Here is a 20,736-nt window from a genome sequence, read left to right as displayed (position 1 = left end):
CTGGAAAAGACAATGTATAAAATATTGTATAAAATATTCTGGAAAAGATAAAATATAGGGACAGAAAACAGATAAAATGTTTGCAAGGATCAGAAAGAATGAACCTTAAAAAAATGGAAGAACTTAGACATGTGTGAAGGGGGAGGGATAGAATGATATGGGGTAAAATATTCTTAGAAACCGCACAAAGAAGGGAGCTCAAGAATCAGGGTTAACAAATAACAGAAGAGAATAACTGGTTGAAATGGAAAGGATCCCACAGAAAGAGAACTCTGAAGAAGAAAAGGTCAAGCATTGTGATTGCCTGTGAAGTTCCAGAATGCTCTTTATCCTATAGTCCATGGGGAGGGGTGGGGACAGGTGTGATGTGCAAAGTCTTAAAACACACAGCACACATCATGAATGTGAAGTGGGTACTGTACAGTTTTCTTGGTGAATAAGGGAGACATTCATTAGGCAAAAAAATAAAATCAAGGTAACTAGAGCACTCCTTCTTTCTCTCTAAAAAGCTAACAATTATGGTGTCTGCCAATTTAGAACAGAAATATTTAAAAATGAAAGAATCCAATTTAGGGAGCTCTCTTGAAAAGTTAGTGGATGTATCAACAAAAGAGAAGAGACCATTGTCTTAATTGCCTTTTTACTTTTTTTTTCTTCTTCCCATCTGCTACAAAAAAAAAAAAATAGCGAATATATTAAAAGAAATGTTAATGGAGGAAATATCATTAATGTTTTAAATTGGCTTTTCACAGAGTAACAATACATAAGCTGTAAAACAGAAAATATATTTAAATAGTATCAATAACAAAATGTTCCACTTGAGGGCTTTTAAATATTTTATACTAAAAATTCATATTTAAACATCTTGCTCTCAGAAGTGCTGGGTTTCAAATAATATTCACATACATATACAGGCATACTGTATGTACACACATTTAGGTATACAAAAGTGAAATTATTTATTAATATTCTATCTATAGTCTTAAATTCAAGGATCAGCAACAGAATCCACAGATAGACCCCTACATTCATGTTAATCATTATTTTTGAATTTTTTTTTGCTAATTCATTAAATAATTAGCTAATGGAGAAAAATGGAAATTCATTATCTTGAACACTTCCTGACGCTAATTTTGAAGAAACTCCTAAAAAGGATTATTGTTTTTCAGTTGCCAAGTCGTGTCTGACTCCTTTGCGATCTATGGACTGTAGCCCACAAAGCTCCACTGTCCATGAAATCCTCCAGGTAAGAATATTGGAGTGGGTTGCCATTTCCTTCTCCAGAGGATCTTTCCAACCCAGAGATCGAATGCACATCTCCTGCTTGGCAGGCGACACCAGAGAAGCCCCAAAAAAGGATTATAAGGTACCAGTAATGATAACAAGAGGTAATGGGTTTTGATAATTCACAGTTTGGGTGAAAAGAACTGTGGAGGAAATTTTCAAGACACTAGACTTTTCTCACAGCTGTGAAGCTCACTGCTCAAGCCAAAACTAAGCAGTAATGTCCCTTTTTTTGCATTTAAGCCCCATCTAATCTATTATCAAATTTAGTTGACTCCAAAATACATCTCCCCATCCTTATTATAACCAACCTGGTCCCACATATCATTATTATGTCAAGAACTAATACAATACCTTTTCAAGTCTCCTGTTGCCATTCTTACTGTGTTATGATCCATTTGTCTCATGATGTAAAGAGTGAACTTCGAAAAATCTAATCAGAGGGTTTCACTCTTCTAAAAACTTCTCATTGGCTTCCCATCAGATCAGATCAGATCAGTCGCTCAGTCGTGTCCGACTGCAACCTCATGAATCGCAGCACGCCAGGCCTCCCTGTCCATCACCAACTCCCGGAGTTCACTGAGACTCACATCCATCGACTCAGTGATGCCATCCAGCCATCTCATCCTCTGCCGTCCCCTTCTCCTCCTGCCCCCAGTCCCTCCCAGCATCAGAGTCTTTTCCAATGAGTCAACTCTTTGCATGAGGTGGCCAAAGTACTGGAGTTTCAGCTTTAGCATCATTTCTTCCAAAGAAATCCCAGGGCTGATCTCCCTCAGAATGGACTGGTGGGATCTCCTTGCAGTCCAAGGGAGAAGTTCTAATTTATGCAGAGAGTGTGGCTTCCCATACTCTCTGCATAAATTAGAACTTATTAACCATGATGTACATATCTATGTTTTATGGAACTCCCACCAGTGTGACTAACGTTATTCCTTGTCACCATCTTTTCACTTACCATGCTTACCCCATTGACCTCCAGTTCTTCAAATACACTGAGCTATTTCCTCCTCAGAACATTGGACTACCTACCACTCTGCTTGGAATTCTCTTCTTGCTCACCTACACATGTCAATCTTAAATAAATATCATCTCTTTGAACAGGCCATGTGACCACCAAATTTAACAATTCTCCAGTCACATTACATGATTCAACCTAATTTTTTTTTCCATAATGCTTCATGCTATCTTAAATTACCTCCTTTCTTCCTTCATTCATATTCTCTTTCTTTTTTCCTTCCTTTGTGAACTGAATGCATCTTCCACCCCCAATTTGGGGGTGGAATTTGTACTGAAGTTATAACCCCCAATATGATAGTATTTAGAAATAAACTTTTGAGAGGTAATTAAGGTGTATGCAGGTCAGGAAGCAACAGTTAGAACTGGACGTGGAACAACAGATTGGTTCCAAATAGGAAAAGGAGTATGTTAAGGCTGTATATTGTCACCCTGCTTATTTAACTTCTATGCAGGGTACATCATGAGAAATGCTAGACTGGAAGAACCACAAGCTGGAATCAAGATCCCCAGGAAAAATATCAATAACCTCAGATATGCAGATGACACCACCCTTAAGGCAGAAGAGGAACTAAAAAGCCTCTTGATGAAAGTGAAAGTGGAGAGTGAAAAAGTTGGCTTAAGGCTCAACATTCAGAAAACGAAGATCATGACATCTGGTCCCATCACTTCATGGGAAATAGATGGAGAAACAGTGGAAACAGTGTCAGACTTTATTTTTGGGGGCTCCAAAATCACTGCAGATGGTGACTGCAGCCATGAAATTAAAAGACACTCCTTGGAAGGAAAGTTATGACCAACCTAGACAGCATATTCAAAAGCAGAGACATTACTTTGCCAACAAAGGTCCATCTAGTCAAGGCTATGGTTTTTCCAGTGGTCATGTATGGATGTGAGAGTTGGACTGTGAAGAAAGCTGAGCACCAAAGAATTGATGCTTTTTTTAAAATTTTTTTTATTTTTAAACTTTACGATATTGTATTAGTTTTGCCAAATATCGAAATGAATCCACCACAGGTATACCTGTGTTCCCCATCCTGAACCCTCCTCCCTCCTCCCTCCCCATACCCTCCCTCTGGGTCGTCCCAGTGCACCAGCCCCAAGCATCCAGTATCGTGCACTGAACCTGGACTGGCGACTCGTTTCATACATGATATTATACATGTTTCAATGCCATTCTCCCAGATCTCCCCACCCTCTCCCTCTCCCACAGAGTCCATAAGACTGATCTATACATCAGTGTCTCTTTTGCTGTCTCGTACACAGGGTTATTGTTACCATCTTTCTAAAGTCCATATATATGCGTTAGTATACTGTATTGGTGTTTGGAGAAGACTCTTGAGAGTCCCTTGGACTTCAGGGAGATCCAACCAGTCCATTCTGAAGGAGATCAGCCCTGGGATTTCTTTGGAAGGAATGATGCTAAAGCTGAAACTCCAGTACTTTGGCCACCTCATGCGAAGAGTTGACTCATTGGAAAAGACTCTGATGCTGGGAGGGATTCGGGGCAGGAGGAGAAGGGGACAACAGAGGATGAGATGGCTGGATGGCATCACCGACTCGATGGACATGAGTTTGAGTGAACTCCGGGAGTTGGTGATGGACAGGGAGGCCTGGCGTGCTGCAATTCATGGGGTCGCAAAGAGTTGGACACGACTGAGTGACTGAACTGAAGGTCAAAATAGATGGGAAAAAAGAGGAAACAGTGACAGATTTTATTTTCTTGGACTCCAAAATCACTGCAGACAGTGACTACAGACACGAAATTAAAAGACACTTGCTCCTTGGAAGAAAATCTATGACAAAATTGACAGCGTACTAAAAAGCAGAGATATCACTTTGCCAACAAAGGTCTGTATAGTCAAAGCTGTGGTTCTTCCAGTAGTCATGTATAGATGTAAGAGTTGGACCATAAAGAAAGCTGAGCACCAAAAAATTGATCCCTTCAAACTGTGGTGCTGGAGAAGACTATTGAGAGTCTCTTGGACAACAAGGAGATCTAACCAATCAATCCTAAAGGAAAGCAACTCTGAATATTCATGGAAGGGACTGATGCTGAAGCTCCAATACTTTAGCCACCTAATGCGAAGAGGTGACTCAATAGAAAAGATCCTGATGCTGGGAAAGATTGAGGACAGGAGGAGAAGACGGTGAACAAGGATGAGATGGTTGAACTCAATGGACATGAGTTTGAGCAAACTCCAGGAGATAGTGAAGGACAGGGAGGCCTGGGTTGCTGCAGTCCATAGGGTCACAAAGAGTCAGACAAGACTAAGTGACTGAACAATGACAACAAAGGTCAAAAGGATGAGGCCCCTATTATGGGATTAGTGTACTTATAAGAAAAGGAAGAGTGAGAGAGACAGAGATCTCCACATGCACACTTTAAGGAAAGACAAGGTGAGAACAGAGGGTGAAGGCAGCTATTTGCAAACCAGGAAGAGAACTGTTTGCAAGACCAGGAAACAAGTTGGCTGGCATCTTGATCTTGCACATTCCCCAGCCTCCAGAACTGTGATATTTGTTCCTTTCTTCCCTCCTTTCCTTTTTTCCTTTTCCTTCCCTTCCCCTCCTTTATTCCCTCATTCCCTTCCTTCCATCTGTTCCTCCCCCTCCTTCTCTCTCTCCTCCTACCTACCTTCCTTCCTTCTCTGCTTTTATCCTTTAAAAAGTAAGAATCAAATATGAGATATTTTGCTTACCACTATGCCAGGAATAGAGAAAGCACTTAAAAATGTGTTTACATACTGATATCATAGAGATAGCTACAAATCTGATTGTTCATTCAGTGAATATTTATAAAGCGACTACATATTCCAAACACTGAAATATGAGACAGAAAATACCATTGTCTTCATGCAGCCCACACTGAGCTGGACAGAGAACAAACAAGAAAATGAACAAGAAGAAAATTTCAGCCTGCAATAATTGCTGGTAATAAAATAAGAGGTACTGGCAAAGAGCTTTACAATGGGCATTTTCAAAAGGGTTCAGTAACCAAACTCACCAAAAAATCAAGTGAAGTGTTCAAGTAAAAATGTTTTGCAAAATTTTTATATCTCAGTCCCCTAAATCAATCAACAGAAGCAGTTAATTGTCCATAAAACTCCTTAAATGGAAGGTTCACTGAACTGCTGCCCTAGGAAAAGAAAATAATGGCTCAGTGCTCAAGATTAAAGAGTAGACTGATTCTTTCTTCTTTATGTATTGTGGGATTTTGAGTAGAAACTGACATCATTGCTGCTGCTGCTGCTGCTAAGTCACTTCAGTCGTGTCCAACTCTGTGCGACCCCATGGACAGCAGCCCACCAGGCTCCCCCATCCCTGGGATTCTCCAGCCAAGAACACTGGAGTGGGTTGCCATTTCCTTCTCCAATGCAGGAAAGTGAAAAGTGAAAGCGAAGTCGCTCAGTCGTGTCCGACTCTTAGCGACCTCATGGACTGCAGCCTACCAGGCTCCTCCGTCCATGGGATTTTCCAGGCAAGAGTACTGGAGTGGGGTGCCGTTGCCTTCTCCGGACATCACTGCATTCTGTTTTCCTCTCTAAAATAAAAATAGTAGTAATTCTTAGTATTTGTTTAGGACACAATTCTTCTCACTTGGCCTTTGCCTCACACTCTACATCTCACGTTCATGTCTGAGTCAACCAATGATCACTGGAACGAGACTACTGTGACACGCTCAGTGATGTCCACAGATCAGAAGGCATTTCCAGAACCACACCAGTATTCTCTTTTTGAAGATGGAAGAAAGACAGTGACAATGAGCATCCCAATGAACTGGTCTAATTTCAACCCTTAGCCCTTCCCAGTTAGCCATATCCCCATACAATTTCCTTTTCCATGACAAAGAGGAACATTCCAGGTAAATAGGATACTATAGTTTCCCTATTCCAACTGTATGTCCCAAGCCAGTGCCACACCAGAATCAGAAACAATATCCCAAACATGCTCAAAATACTACAGAAATTCTGTGTTCAAGCAATGGTTTTGTTCTTTCCAATGTGCCGAGGTGGTCTAGAAAATAGGGAAGAAACCCTGAGAGATTTGAAAATATAATTAACAGAGAGATATTCAGGTGAGGTAAGAGGAGCTTCATTGTTTTAATGGCACTATCAGGCAGTGAAAGAACTTGCCAAAGAGATCACAGCACCACAGTTGAAAATCTCGGAGCACTCAGGCAGAAGTGGAGCTCCTATGAAGGCAGAGGCCTCTATCAACACCAAGTCTCTGGATGCAGGATCTACTGCACATGGAGTACAGGTGGAATGGTAATAAAGTCTGGTCAACTTTTTGCTGGTTGAGCATCTCTCTCCAAAGAAAACTGATTACTAAATCAGTGTCAACCTGGAGCAATGTCTCTAGTGGTCTGCTGCAGGTCACTGTCCAACTTGACACCTTTAACAGAGACTTAACAGCCTGGGGCACACAGATGACACACTTATCACATGCGAAATAATGCACAGTCCAGAAGAACACAGCATGAATTGGGTAAGAGTATCTTGATTCAGATAATGTGGCATAACGGATCTTTAATGAGATTCTATTTAGTAAATCCAAACCTTTCCCTTAAAGATAAAACAAAACCCCAGAATGGATAGGAAGAAAGTTATTGAACATCAGTACGATTAAGACTTAGGCATCTTAACTGATCATTAATAAGGAGCACACGGTAAAGAATCCACCTGCAATGTGGAAGACCTGGGTTCAATCCCTAGGTTCAGAAGATACTCTGGAGAAGAGATAGGCTACTCAGTCCAGTATTCTTGCCTGGAGAATCCCATGGACAGAGGAGCCTGGTGGGCTACAGTCCATGGGGTTGCAAAGAGTTGGACACAACTGAGCAACTAAGCACAGCAATAAGAATAATAATAAAATCATAAAATAATAGCAGCTAACAAATATCAAGGGTTTAACATGTACTGAGCACTGCTCTAGTCATTTAAAGTGTCTAATATTTCAAAATCATTAATTCATTCACTCTGTACAAAACCCTTGAAGCGTAATAAATTACTGGCATTCCCATTCTATAAGTGAAGAAACTGAAGTACAAAATAACTTAAAATGCATCAATATTGAATTGAAATTGTCAAAAATATTAATGTGATCTAAGAGCCAGACACAACTTAGCAACTAAACCACCACCACCAAGCGTTGTTAAAGAATAATGTCCAGAACAAGAGAATTAATAATGCTTCTCTAGTTTCCCCACATCAGCCTGCACTGAAAGTATTCTGTTGTAGGAAAACCTGAGTCTCTCTTTAACTCTCTTTAAGAGAGGCTATGCAACCACTAGATTGGTAAATTTAGACCTTTCTGTTATTTAACAGAAAGAGAAGAACATAACAGCTTGCAGGGGTCCTCAAGCCTTGGGCTGTCCACCTGGTGTCTGCACTTCTGCAAGGAGTGGTCATAGAAATAATAGCAGGCACATTCCACAGAGTGTTTACTTTGTTTCTCAAATTACAAAGAACAAGGTTTAGATGTGAAGGACAATAAGAAGAGACTTAATAATAGTCAATAAAAAGATTTCTAGTGGGAATCAAACCTTGTGGAGGATTAACAAGCTGTAGACACAAGATGACATAGAACCAAGTGATTGCCAAGGATCATTATGCTGTGAGTCTATCAATAAATTAAAGGCACTGTTTTGGTAACACATCAGCATAATTAAATCCAAGGCTAACAGTATATTATGGTTACCAAACCAAAAGTCCTCTGAGAAGGCCTCCACTTACACCTCTGTGTGTTTCAGTTAAATTCAATAAACATTTATTGACTTTTATATGCCTGACTACCCATAGGCAGGGATCATGACTTACTCATAAGCTTATAGCTTACTTTCCCCTGAACAAAGTAACTATTTTAAGAGAATTCCCATCTACTAATTTGAAATATGCTACAAATAGTTATTTCAAGAGTATACTGACATAAAGCAAACTTATAACCATAAGAATTTGAACTTAGGCACACATTACCTTGACCTTAATTGTTTTCAACAGTCCCTAAATCCATTTTACATTAGTTTTAAATTGCCTTTCAGAATAATGCATGTTCTGGATAAATAAATTAATTGAATTAAAGGTTGCATCTTTTATTTTCCTGCATAATCTGATTTGGGTAATTTTACTTTTCTGAAGCTTAGTTCAGATATTTTTTGCTTTGATTGTGCTGTTTGTTTTTTGTGTGCTTGCTGTTTTTTTTTGTTTGTTTGTTTACTATTAAAATTTTCTCCTAAATTATGTTTTTGTCATTTTCATTCCATTTTTGCCATCTCACTATATTCCCATTTTGCATAATGTTCATGCTAGTTCCTGGAGTGTGTCATCAAGTCGCTAACAAAATCACTCATAGAACATTGTTCTAACAACTGTTCACTTTATTTCCTTCTAAAATAATAAACTGCTGTTATCTGAATTTTAGGGAGCTAACTATGTGGTTTCTATTTCTTTTAGTCAGCACAACCCTTTTTTGTTGGTACAATATTTTCCAATATTTTAGTGGCACAGGAAGATTAAGTAACTTGTCCAAAGTGTTAGAGTTAGTTAGTGATGGAACTAAACTCATTAATTCGTCAGGCTATCCTCTTCTAACTATCCCAACCCCACCCTAAAATGAAAGATAGGCATAGTATAGTATCAAGTAGATAACAGTTTCAATATTATCTTTAAACAATGCATTTCATTCTTAAAACAGCAACTTTATTGTAAAGTTTAGAAACCCTTAACCTTCGTAAGTAAAGACCCCATTACTCTAGCTCAGTGGCAAGAAATGCAAAGCATGGGGACCAAGGCATTCAGAGCAGAGGTAAGTCTCCTCTGTACGCAACAAAAGAAAAAAAAATCACAAAAGACTTTGCAGCCAAGGCTATTCTAGCATATGGCTGGTAGTCATAAAGGTGGTTTTTTTGTTTTTTTTTAATAGCATCTGCTATACCAGTTTTGGGGGCTTCCAAGGTGGCACTAGTGATAAAGAATCTGCCTGCCAATGCAGGAGACGCAAGAGACATGGGTTGGATTGCTGGGTTGGGAAGACCCCCTGGAGAAGGGGCTGGCTACCCACTCCAGTATTCTCACCTGGGAAATCACATGGACAGAGGAGCCTGGCACATTACAGTCCATGGAGTCTCAAAGAGTAAGACACGACTAGCCACTGTCCACACAACACCACACAGCTGTATCAGTTTTATTTATACAAAACAACCAAAACAATCTTTTATAAGTAACCACACCTAGCGCAGTTTGAACTTCCTAAATGAAAAGCGTCTCTGTATTTCATCAAGTTTTAGTTCACGGAGGTAATATAGTTGGGTATCATGGTCTCAAAGAAAGAAAACTGGACCAAGAGTAAAAAGAAATGGCTCAGAATCATTGTTCTGTCTCATGGCCTCAGTTGCTTAATCTGGAAAACAACTGTGTTTTTCACAGGCTTCTAAGAACCCAATATAATGATGTTAGGTGAAAAGCATTCAGTGTACGGTGACAAGTCATACAAGCAGAAAACCAGTATCACCATAAAACTCCTAGAAGATAAAATAGGAGAAAAATCTAGACAACTTTCAGTCTGAAAATGATATTTTTTAGATACAAGACCAAAGGCACAATCCATGAACAAGAGAATGAAAAAGCTAGACTTCATTAAAATTTACTGCTCTGCAAGAAACGAGTCAAGAGAATTAGAAGACAAGATTGGGAGAAAATATTTTTGCGGAAAAAAATCTTATAAAGGACTGTCATCCAAAATATACAAACAACTCTTAAAACTCAACAGTAAGAAAACAACTTGATTGTAAAAATGGTCAAAGAGCTGAACAAATACCTCATCAAAGAATATAGGCAAATGGCAAATGAGCATTTGAAAAGATGGTCCATATTTCCATATGATATGTAACCAGGGAAATAGAAATTAAAACAATGAATTATCACTTCGCCCCTTTTTAAATGACCGAAGTTCAGAAATCTGACAACTCTTAATGTTGGAGAGGACGTGGAACAGTAGGCACTCTCACCCATTGCTGGTGAGAATGAAAAATGGTACAGCCATTTTCAAAGACAGTTTGGCAGTTTCTTACAAAATTAAACATACTCTTACTACACAAGCCGGGCTTCCCAGGTGGCACTAGTGGTAAAGAATCCTCCTGCCAATGCAGGAGAAGCAGGAGATTTCGGTTCAATCTTTGGGTCGGGAAGACCCCCTGGAGTAGGAAATGACAACCTGTTCCAGTATCCTTGCTGGGAGAATCCCATGGACAGAGGAGGCTGGCCGACTATACTCCTGGGGTTGCAAAGAGTCGGACACGACTGAGTGTTTGACTACATTGTTACACAAGCCAGCAACTGTACAAAAGAATTTAAAACTACATATACACAAAACCTATACACTAATGCCTACAGCTGCTGCTGCTGCTGCTAAGTCGCTTCAGTCATGTCTGACTCTGTGCGACCCCATAGACGGCAGCCCACCAGGCTCCCCCATCCCTGGGATTCTCCAGGCAAGAACACTGGAGTGGGTTGCCATTTCCTTCTCCAATGCAGTAAAGTGAAAAGTGAAAGGGAAGTCGCTCAGTCCTGTCCAACTCTTAGCGACCCCATGGACTACAGCCTACCAGGCTCCTCTATCCATGGGATTTTCCAGGCAAGAGTACTGGAGTGCTTTGCCATTGTCTTCTCCAATGTCTACAGCAGCTTTATTCATATCTGTCAAAGCTTGGAAGCAACCAAGATGCCCTTCAGTAGGTGAATGGATAAACTGTGGTACATTCAGACAACCGAGTATTATTCAGCACTAAAAAGAAATGAACTATCAAATCACAAAAAAACCTGGAGGAAATTAAATGCATATTACTAAGTAAAAAAAGCCAGTCTGAAAAGTTACATACTGTATGATTCAACTATATGACCTTCTGGAAAAGGCAAAACTATGAGAGAGTAGAAAGATCAGTAGTAGCCAGGGGTTAAGGGGAAGGGAAGGACAAATATGTGAACCATGAATGAAGGATTTTCAGGTCAGTGAAACTACTGTATATGATACTGTAATGATGAGTACAAGTCATTTTAAATTTTCCTAATCCCATAAAATATACAAGACTAAGGGTGAGCCCTAATGTACACGATGGACTTTGGGTAACAATGATATGTTACTGTAGGCTCAACAATTTGTGACAAATGTAGCACTCTGGTGAGTGATATTGATAAAAAAAAAAAAAGGAGGCTATGTGTGTGTGGTGAGGTGGGTGAGTCACACTCACACACACACATACCTTCCATTCTATTTCACTATCTAAAATTGCTCTAAAAAATAAAATCTATTAGAAAATCAATATCATTACCAGTAATTAAATTAATTCAGTCAATAAAAATTATAATTAACCCTATCAGATTTATACTATGAGGAGACAGTTTATAGTTTATAGATACTCTAACATCAAAATGTAATACTTGCATATTTGTCTTTTGGGATAATGTGTGTCACTGCTAAGCTTTCATCTTCAGAGCACAGTAAGCAGAGATGGCTTCACAGACATGTAGCCTGAGCAGTCATACAGGGCAACATGTTTAGAAGGCCCTGTGCTTCTAAGACATGCTCTGCTCTCTCCAACCTGAAATCTAATTAGTATCTGAACAAGGGGCCTTGCATTTTCATTTTGCACTAGACCTCACAAATTATGTAGCCAGTCCTGCCAGTGACGATACAAGCTGAATCTGGGGGAGAAAGAGAAAGAGGTGGGCTTTGAGGAGGAAGTTCCTGGTTGTCTGAGCAGGAAAGGCCCTCAGTTGTACTGGACTGCAGCACTGAATCAGAACCCTAGGGACCTTGGATATCAGTCAGTCCCACCTTCTCATTTCAGTTGAAGACACTGAGGCCTCCAGAATTTTGGTGACTTTTCCAAGGTCCCCAGCTCATCAGCGGTACACTCTGCATTCTGTCTAATGAATGACTTGCCCAGGAAAATAAAGAGATCTTGTAGGAACAGCTTTGTATCCCAGGTTATAAATATTGCTTCCAGAATCAACATATCCTTCTATTGCTCCTTGGTCTGAGCTCCATTTATTTGGGAACTCTCTCACATTTCCCCAAAGTTCCTGGTATCAGTTACTGAGAAAATGGGTCAAACCTTATATTAATCCAAGTGTGTTTTTTTTTTTTTTTCCCTTTTTCTATTTACCCTCAGTTATTTTCAGCTTCCTGGTGAAATACACCTGAGAATAACCTTCAGCCACATACTGTGGACTCTGCTTTGATGCTGCTGACTTGGAAAGCATTTGGAATGCATTATTTATCTATTAAACTGCTCCTGAAGGATAAGGACTTATTGCTAGGTAATGTCTTGTTTACAAGCATGTCCTTGGGTATCAGATATGGGCTTTCATTACCAATCATAAATCTCACTTGAGGTGGCAAAGCACTGAAATATCTCTGCTCCGATTATTACTTTGTGCCCATCTCATACAAATCAGAATGAATCCTGAATGCAAATCAAGTTATCTATCTTAGGTTGTCATAACTCATGTGAAACTGGACCATATATGACAGGAAGTGAAACTTAGCCATAGGAATGGAAAGAAGAAAAACCCCTTGAATTCTGTATAAACATTACTGGAAAAACAAACAAACAAACAAAAACATTAGTCAACACCCACCTCCCTCCTCAGAGTCACACTCAACATCATTACTGAATTTTTCGGTACTCCTCTTTATAGCAGTCTTTTAATTGCCACCATAAAGATTAGGACATGAACTCTTACCACAGTTTACCTTGAATATTAATAATATTAATAAATTACTATAATAAGCTAACAATATTAATATTAAACCACTTACACATAATGTAAGTATAATTCTATTACAGACTTTGCAATTCTTTTGCTATTGTTTAAAGTACATAGAGTCGCAAAGAGTTGGACACAGCTAAGTGACTAAACATGTATGCAGGCAAAGTACACTCACCCATGTTCAGTCAGGCAGTCAGTTCAGTCGCTCAGTCATGTCCGACTATTTGCAACCCCATGGACTGCAGCACGCCAGGCTTCCATGTCCATCGCCAACTCCCAGAGCTTGCTCAAACTCATGTCCATTGAGTCAGTGATACCATCCAACCATCTCATCCTCTGTCATCCCCTTCTCCTCCTGCCTTCAATCTTTCCCAGCATCAGGGTCTTTTCCAAGGAGTCAGTTCTTCATATCAGGTGGCCAAAGTATTGGAGTTTCAGCTTCAACATCAGTCTTTCCAATGAATATTCAGGACGAGTTCCTTTAGGATTGACTGGTTGGGTCTCCTTGCAGTCCAAGGGACTCTCAGGAATCTTCTCCAACACCACAGTTCAAAAGCACCAATTCTTTGGCGCTCAGCTTTCTTTATGATCCAATTCACATCCATACATGACTACTGGAAAACCCATAGCTTTGACTAAACAGACCTTTGTCGGCAAAGTAATGTCTCTGCTTTTTAATATGCTGTCTAGGTTGGTCATAGCTTTTATCCCAAGGAGAAAACCCATGTTATTAACCCCATAAATACACTGTCATTAGTTTAGGTATAAACATTCAGTTGACTTCAAATAATTTTAGAAACTAAAACATTAATTATATTTATCTGCATATCAAAAAATGTCCTTTGCTTTTTTTCCCCTGTATTTCTAAGTTTCCTGAATACTGAATACTTTAGCCTGAATATTCTGTTTTACCGTATCTAGAATTGCAGACATATCAGCCACAAATTCAGTTGTTATTTATCTGAAAATGTCTTTATTGTGGGCTTCCCAGGTGACTCAGTGGTAAAGAATCCACCTGACAATGCAGGAGACACAGTTTAATTTCTGGGTTGGGAAGATCCCCTGGAGAAGGAATTGGCAACCCACTGCAGTATTCTTGCCTGGGAAATCCCATGGACAGAGGGGCCTGGCAGGCAACAGTCCATGGGGTCACAAAGAGTTAGAAACAACTTAGTGACTGAGCACACACACATGTCTTTATTGTGCTTCTATTTTTTTTAGATATGATGTTGTTTAGTACAGATTTCTAGATCAACAATTATTTCCCCCAATACTTGAAAGATATCATTCCATTTTATCTGGCCTCAACTATTTCCAATGACATGTCTTTAAAAATTTTTAAACTCTCATCATGTTTATCCAAGATGTAATGTTTCTTTTTTCCTCTGGTTGAACTTAAGATTTTATTTTAATCTCAGGACTTCAGTAGATGCACCTATGTATGGTTTTCTTTACATACATTGGCTAAGATTCTTAGAGATTCTTCTTCTTCAGCGTGTGTGGCAGAAATTTTATTACAGACAAAAGAACAGAGAAAGCTTCTGACACAGACATCAGAAGGGGGGTGGAGAGTGCCCCCCCCTATAGTCTTATCAAGGCCTTATATACTTTTAACAGACCCACTCCCACAACATACATCTTTTTTTTTTTTTTTTAAACTTTACATAATTGTATTAGTTTTGCCAAATATCAAAATGAATCTGCCACAGGCATACATGTGTTCCCCATCCTGAACCCTCCTCCCTCCTCCCTCCCCACACCATCCCTCTGGGTCGTCCAGTGCACCAGCCCCAAGCATCCAGTATCGCGCATCGAACCTGGACTGGCAACTCGTTTCTTACATGATATTTTACATGTTTCAATGTCATTCTCCCAGATCTTCCCACCCTCTCCCTCTCCCACAGAGTCCATAAGACTGTTCTATACATCAGTGTCTCTTTTGCTGTCTCATACACCAGGTTATTGTTACCATCTTTCTAAATTCCATATATATGCGTTAGTATACTGTATTTATGTTTTTCCTTCTGGCTTACTTAACTCTGTATAATAGGCTCCAGTTTCATCCACCTCATTAGAACTGATTCAAATATATTCTTTTTAATGGCTGAGTAATACTCCATTGTGTATATGTAACACTGCTTTCTTATCCATTCATCTACTGGTGGACATCTAGGTTGCTTCCATGTCCTGGCTATTATAAACAGTGCTGCGATGAACATTGGGGTACACATGTCTCTTTCCCTTCTGGTTTCCTCAGTGTGTATGCCCAGCAGTGGGATTGCTGGATCATAAGGCAGTTCTATTTCCAGTTTTTTAAGGAATCTCCACACTGTTCTCCATAGTGGCTGTACTAGTTTGCATTCCCACCAACAGTGTAAGAGGGTTCCCTTTTCTCCACACCCTCTCCAGCATTTATTATTTGTAGACTTTTGGATTGCAGCCATTCTGACTGGTGTGAAATGGTACCTCATAGTGGTTTTGATTTGCATTTCTCTGATAATGAGTGATGTTGAGCATCTTTTCATGTGTTTGTTAGCCATCTGTATGTCTTCTTTGGAGAAATGTCTATTTAGTTCTTTGGCCCATTTTTTGATTGGGTCATTTATTTTTCTGGAGTTGAGCTGTAGGAGTTGCTTGTATATTTTTGAGATTAGTTGTTTGTCAGTTGCTTCATTTGCTATTATTTTCTCCCATTCTGAAGGCTGTCTTTTCACCTTGCTCATAGTTTCTTTTGATGTGCAGAAGCTTTTAAAGTTAATTAGGTCCCATTTGTTTATTTTTGCTTTTATTTCCAATATTCTGGGAGGTGGGTCATAGAGGATCCTGCTGTGATGTATGTCAGAGAGTGTTTTGCCTATGTTCTCCTCTAGGAGTTTTATAGTTTCTGGTCTTACGTTTAGATCTTTAATCCATTTTGAATTTATTTTTGTGTATGGTGTTAGAAAGTGGTCTAGTTTCATTCTTTTACAAGTGGTTGACCAGATTTCCCAGCACCACTTGTTAAAGAGATTGTCTTTAGTCCATTGTATATTCTTGCCTCCTTTGTCAAAGATAAGGTGTCCATATGTGCGTGGATTTATCTCTGGGCTTTCTATTTTATTCCATTAATCTATATTTCTGTCTTTGTGCCAGTACCATACTGTCTTGATAACTGTGGCTTTGTAGTAGAGCCTGAAGTCAGGTAGGTTGATTCCTCCAGTTCCATTCTTCTTTCTCAAGATCGCTTTGGCTATTTGAGGTTTTTTGTTTTTCCATACAAATAGTGAAATTACTTGTTCTAGCTCTGTGAAGAATACTGTTGGTAGCTTGATAGGGATTGCGTTGAATCTATAAATTGCTTTGGGTAGTATACTCATTTTCACTATATTGATTCTTCCAATCCATGAACATGGTATATTTTTCCATCTATTAGTGTCCTCTTTGATTTCTTTCACCAGTGTTTTATAGTTTTCTATATATAGGTCTTTAGTTTCTTTAGGTAGATATATTCCTAAGTATTTTATTCTTTCCGTTGCAATGGTGAATGGAATTGTTTCCTTAATTTCTCTCTCTGTTTTCTCATTATTAGTGTATAGGAATGCAAGGGACAAACCATTAGCCAGACTCATCAAGAAACAAAGGGAGAAAAATCAAATCAACAAAATTAGAAACGAAAATGGAGAGATCACAACAGACAACACAGAAATACAAAGGATCATAAGAGACTACTATCAACAATTATATGCCAATAAAATGGACAACGTGGAAGAAATGGACAAATTCTTAGAAAAGTACAACTTTCCAAAACTCGACCAGGAAGAAATAGAAAATCTTAACAGACCCATCACAAGCATGGAAATTGAAACTGTAATCAAAAATCTTCCAGCAAACAAAAGCCCCGGTCCAGACGGCTTCACAGCTGAATTCTACCAAAAATTTAGAGAAGAGCTGACACCTATCCTGCTCAAACTCTTCCAAAAAATTGCAGAGGAAGGTAAACTTCCAAACTCATTCTATGAGGCCACCATCACCCTAATACCAAAACCTGACAAAGATCCCACAAAAAAAGAAAACTACAGGCCAATATCACTGATGAACATAGATGCAAAAATCCTTAACAAAATTCTAGCAATCAGAATCCAACAACACATTAAAAAGATCATACACCATGATCAAGTGGGCTTTATCCCAGGGATGCAAGGATTCTTCAATATCCGCAAATCAATCAATGTAATACACCACATTAACAAATTGAAAAATAAAAACCATATGATTATCTCAATAGATGCAGAGAAAGCCTTTGACAAAATTCAACATCCATTTATGATAAAAACTCTCCAGAAAGCAGGAATAGAAGGAACATACCTCAACGTAATAAAAGCTATATATGACAAACCCACAGCAAACATTATCCTCAATGGTGAAAAATTGAAAGCATTTCCTCTAAAGTCAGGAACAAGACAAGGGTGCCCACTTTCACCATTACTATTCAACATAGTTTTGGAAGTTTTGGCCACAGCAATCAGAGCAGAAAAAGAAATAAAAGGAATCCAAATTGGAAAAGAAGAAGTAAAACTCTCCCTATTTGCAGATGACATGATCCTCTACATAGAAAACCCTAAAGATTCCACCAGAAAATTACTAGAAATAATCAATGACTATAGTAAAGTTGCAGGATATAAAATCAACACACAGAAATCCCTTGCATTCCCATACATCTTAAATTAACAAGATTAGAACTCTAGAAAGGTCTTACCAGACCCACTCCCACAACATACATCTTAAGATAACAAAATTAGTCAGAAGGTTCCTTTTAAGAAGGAGAAACATGTCTTGGAGCAAGATACACTGTTCTTATACAACCAGAGCTTAAGGACTTGTTTCAGATGTATTCTAACTTCTGTCTGCTTTTGATTACTTCCCAGTGACATGAGGGTTTTTAAAATTTTCCCCCAGAGTTTAGCATTTTTTTTTAAGTTTTTTAATTATCTTTTTAAATTGTGGCTGCCCTGGGTCATCATTGCAGTGAACAGGCTTCTGTTGCTGCAAAGCATGGGCTCTAGAGCATGCAGGCTCAGTAGCTCCAGCTGGTAGACATCCAATGCCTTTCGTATCTCATATGAGTGGGGAGAATAATGTCTTTAAATTCCCAACAGAAAAAAGTATACTCCAAGAATTGGCATTATTGAAGTATCTCATCTTTCAGCTCATCTATTTGTAAGGATAGATAACTATGTACATTTCTTCTTTAAAAAGAAGAGAAAAAACCATGGACAGTTTAATTCTAAAGATTTAAAACATGTTTGACTATGACTTTCTATACTTAAACCTTCAAACAGTGTTCAGGAAGTCACTCTAAATCCAGCTCAACTTTAGAAAAAATACATACCAAGTAAGACAGAATCCTATCAATACCAGCCAGATTTGTAGGAAGAGATAAGCAGTTTTCTGGAGGAAAGTCCACTCTGCTTAGGAAGTTATGGTGCAGGTATCATTTCGGCATGCCAAGAACGGGCTTTCCTTTTGTCAACAGCATAAAGAGTTTCCTTTGTGTAAATTCTTCTTTTTTAAGTAATTTTATTTATTTATGTCTGTGCTGGGTCTTGGTTGCTGCACAGGTTTTTCTCTAGTTGGAATGAGCGGATGCTACTCTGTAGCCACAATGCACGAGCTTTTCATTCCGGCGGCTTCTATTGTTGTGGAACAGCAGCTCTAGGGCACATGGGCTTCGTAATTGTAGCACATGAGCTCAATAGTTGGCAGCTTCTGGGCTCTAGAGCAGAGGCTCAATGGTTGTGGCAGAAGAGTCTAGCTGCCCCGCAGCATGTGGGATCCTCCTGGATGAGGGGTTAAACTCCTGTCTCCTGCATTGGCAGGCAGACTCTCCACCACTGAGTCAGCAGGGAAACCCTCTTCTTTATTCTTGGTCCAAGTTTTTGGACATGTCTGCCCCAATCCTTGATCTGGCCACATAACCTGGGTCTGACCAACTGGCTTCCTGATCAATATAATTGATTCAGGAATGAGTCTGTGGCTCAAATATGTTTAAAAAGATACCATCATGGGAATCTGAACAGAACAGTTGGTAACGTGAAGCTTTCTTTCACTGAGTTAGATGACAGAACATAAACTTGGAATCTGGTAGTGATCATTTGCCATCTCTTGTTGAGAGTCGAGCTGAGAATAAAAATCAAAGCTAAGAGATATAGAAAAGAGTCCCAACAAATTCATTTAAGCCTGCATCCAGCAACTTCGATAAACGGATCTGAAATTTCACTTATTTGACCACTTTAATTGCCCTCAAGACATTTTCAATTAAGCTGGTGTTACAGACTGAATGTTTGTGTCATTCCAAAATGTATGTGTTAAAGCCTTAAACCCCTAGTGCAACTATATTTGGAAATGGGGCGTCTAAAGAAGTAATTAAGGTTAAATAAGGTAAAAGAAGAGCCATCAGAAAGTTCTTTCTCCTTCTCCTACTCATCCAACCCCACGAGCACCCTGAGGAGAAGCCATGTGAGGTCACAAGGAGAAGGTGGCAGTCTACAAGCCAGGAAGTGAGTCCTCACCAGAAACCAAATCTGCTGGAACCTTGATAATGGACTACTAGCCTTCAGAACTAGTAGATGATGGACTGTTAGCCTTCAGAACCGTGAGAAAAATCAATGCATGTTGTTTAAGCTACCCAATCTGGGCTATTTTGTCATGGCAGCCAGAGTAGGCTAATATAGTTAGAGTCATTTAAAACTATGAATACTGTTACCATATAATATGGCAGCAAGGGTTCCATAGGCAGATGTGTATTACAACCCTATCATGCCAATTTACTCCACTGACAAAACTCCCCTTCAAGAAAAACCATACTGTATTCAGTAAAAGAGCACCATTAAGACTAAAAATCCACTGTACTAACAAAAACCTTTAAAATTTACTTTTTAAAATTTTCCTTTTACCTTTCCAAGTGATTCACTGGCAAAATTCAAGGTTCCAATTAAACTAAAAGGACTTTGCAATCACACAATTGCCACCAATTATTCACTTAACTATTACGTGTTAAGCCTCGACTAATTACATTTTTCTCAAACCAGAGCCATTTCACATAAGCCACTCAGGATTATCTCAACTTGACACAAGAGGACAATACTGAAAATGGTAATAAAGAATTCTCTACTATAGGATAAGCTTTCAAATGGCTTTTAATAAATTTTAAAAGTTCTAAAACTCGAACAAGGCTAACCATGTAACTGGTATATCTCTTTCCAATTTTGAGGCACTAACAAAAAGAAATATTTTTATGAGAATTAAATAATTGGAGAAAAAAGAAAAACAAATTGAAGAATAAGGAAAGAGGGAGGGAGGGTGGAAGGAAAAAGGAAGAAGGAAAGAAAGGTCAAAGGGGAAAAGGGAGGGTAATTAGTGTGTCTGTGTATGTAAGTGTGAGAGTGTGTGTGGCTCCTTTGTCCATGGGATTCCCCAGGCAAGAATACTGGAGTGGGTTGCCATTTCTTTCTTCAGGGGATCTTCCTGACCCAGGCATTGAACACCATCCCCCCGCCTCCGCCCCGGGGATCTCCCACATTGCAGGCAGATTCTTTACCATCTGAGCCACCAGGAAAGCCCACGTATGTATGTGTGTGAGTGTGTTACATGTCCTTGAGTTACACTCTTCTTCACCCTCAAATTC

General features: G+C 39.1%; 1 protein-coding gene across 6 annotated transcripts in view; it reads right to left on the bottom strand.

Annotated features, from left to right (window-relative positions):
- The window catches only part of RGS7 (regulator of G protein signaling 7), a 486,948-nt gene that overhangs the window by 280,945 nt on the left and 185,267 nt on the right, over positions 1 to 20,736 (bottom strand). The window contains exon 2 of one of the 6 annotated variants that reach the window (XM_059875224.1): positions 5,754 to 5,845. The gene's annotated coding sequence lies outside the window, so the exon portion shown is untranslated. 6 annotated transcript variants of the gene reach the window in all.

This window comes from Bos taurus, chromosome 16 (genome assembly GCF_002263795.3).
Source record: "Bos taurus isolate L1 Dominette 01449 registration number 42190680 breed Hereford chromosome 16, ARS-UCD2.0, whole genome shotgun sequence".
NCBI lineage: Eukaryota > Metazoa > Chordata > Mammalia > Artiodactyla > Bovidae > Bos > Bos taurus.
This window is presented reverse-complemented; position numbering and strand designations above follow the sequence as displayed.